The following is a 2,702-nucleotide window of genomic DNA, read 5'->3' on the forward strand; positions in this document are numbered from 1 at the left end:
ATATATGGAAATTTAGAGAGTTAACCACCAAACACTTAAACACTTAAACACAAATTATAAATTTTTTTAAACAAACAAAACAAAAATAGATCATTTAGCAAAAGAAAAAATAAATTGAATTTTAAAATCTATTTGACTGTATGACAACTGAAAAAACATGACTCACAATGTCTTTTAAAAAGGGATAAGCAAAGGCTTACCAAGAAAATGAAAACAAAAATGAAACAAGCATTGCAATATTGACACATAATGGATGAATGCAATGGAAAAATCATTACACAAGAAAAGGAAGAGATCTTTAAAATAAATCCAATCCAAAGTGCTAGGAACTTTGATCCTTAATTAACTTAGCATCAAAGCACATAAAGAAAACGTGACATGCAAGACAGAAATAAACAGAAAGAAGCACAGTAGGAGGAATCTTTACCTCAACTTTCTGAATCTTTGACAAACCAAGTAGACAAAATATAGTAAGTAAAGATACATAAAATATTTAAATATCATAATAGATCAGACTTAATAGGTAACTGCATTTTAAAAACATGAATAAGATTGTATCACCCTCTGGTTCAAAAATCTCCAGCTTTCCTAATTCATTATTGAGACTCCTGTCTGTCTCTCAACCTACCTCCTGCCGTGGTCCCCTTCACTCACTCCATGCTGGTCAAATGGACCTTCGTGTTGCTCTCCTCAAATACCCAGGTCTTCTCACCTCCAGTTCTACTCCCCTGCCAGGCATGCTGTTCCCTCATGACTAACTGCTCCCTCACTTGCTTCATGCTAGTCCCTGCTCAAATGTCGCCACTCCTGAAGGCCTTTGCTGAGGACCCTCCAACATGGTGTTCTCCCATCTCCTCAGCCTAGTCATTCCCCTACCTCCTTACATGATTTACTTTGCTTAAAAGCATCTGTCAGAAATGAAGATGTATCTGTATGTATTGGCTTGATTATTTTCTGTCTCCTTACTAGAATGAAGGCTCCACAAACACAGAGATTTATTTTGTCTTATTCACTCCACCATCCCTAGTGCTTTGAATGGAATCTGGACATATACTTATATTTAAAATGAGTAATTATGCATTTATATATTACTTATTGAGTGAATGAATGATTTACTGATTTCTGTATCTCCCCAAAACAGAATGCATCTTTTTTCCTAAGCCCATGGTATGTGTACAAAAACTGATCACATATTAAGTCACAGAAGAAACCAGAATGACTTACACAAAGTGTAAATAGTACAGAAAGCATTCACTGGCCATAATACAATAAAACTAACACTTGTATAACAAATGAAACAAAAAGAAAACTCCAGTCACTTGAAAATATTTTTAAAAATCAAAATTTAAGATTGTAGCATATCTGGAGAGTAACAGTTGTAAATGCCCTATACATTGGAACCTATTAAACACAGCTATAGCAATGTTCCAATAGAACAATAATAGTCTAAAATGTATTTCTAAACAAGGTAAAGTAAAAATAAACTAATAACTAAACCAAAAAGTTCAAATAAGAACAAAAACCTTGAAAATTAAAGGAAAAAATAATAAAAGTTAAATAGGAAAAAGATAGATTAGGCAAGGAAATATATTCAAGAGCTGATTCCTTCAAAAATCCAATAAAAAATTTTAAATAGGTAAACTAATCAAGATTTTTAAAAACAAACATAAAATTTTAAATATGGAACATAAACACAGAAAAGAAATTAAATTACAGGAGGATACACTGTCTATACTGTGCAATATGTTTGAAATGTGGATGAAATTATTGTCCAGATGGTATGAATCTTATGAAACCTTCAAAAATCATCATTCTGAAGCTAAAGATTACAGAGCATGAAAAAGAAGGCAAATTTTAAAACTCTTATTACAAAGAATAACACAGCTACAAAAGCACAAAAATAGATGATGATAGATATAGATAGATAAATAGATAGCTAGATAGATAGACAGATGATATAGAGATAGATAGATAAAGAGATAGGTAGATAATAGGTAATTTCTACACATACATATAATACTGCAGACCAATCTAATCATACGCATACCATACTTCAGATCAACCTGATTTTCAAATACAATAAAAAAATTCAAAATACAGTAGAAGAAAATACTCCATTAACAATAGCAAAAGGGGGGAAAACTAAAAATAATAAGAACCTTACAAGACTAATATAAAGAAAATTTGATGTCAATTATCCCTCAAATTAATCTATGAAATCAATGTAATCCTATTGAATTTTTTGCAATGTCTCTTAATAATGATCAAGACCATCTAGAAAAATGAACACACTTGTTTAGCTAGGAAAATTCCGTGCAAGAAGAGCAATGAGGGACAACTAGCCCCACTAGATAGTTAACATGCTTTAAAGCAACTGTCATTGAAATTATCCGGTATTAGCATAGAAAAGTATATACAGAGGAAAGGGTCATAATGGATAGTATGAAAATAAAGCTAAATATACATAGGAATTTGTTTTAATTAACATGGAATTTTACTTCATTAGGGAAGTGATAAGTTATTCAATAAGTAAGCTATGACACACTAGCCATTTAGAAAAAAGAATTAAAATAATTTCCTGCCTCATTCCTTACTACATAATATATTCTAGATGCTTCAAAGATTTAAATATAAAAAGAATTAAGATATAAAATAACTAAAATAAAATGTGAGTGAATATTTTGTAAACTTAGAGTGAGGAA

This window comes from Balaenoptera acutorostrata, chromosome 4 (genome assembly GCF_949987535.1).
Source record: "Balaenoptera acutorostrata chromosome 4, mBalAcu1.1, whole genome shotgun sequence".
NCBI classification, from domain to species: domain Eukaryota; kingdom Metazoa; phylum Chordata; class Mammalia; order Artiodactyla; family Balaenopteridae; genus Balaenoptera; species Balaenoptera acutorostrata.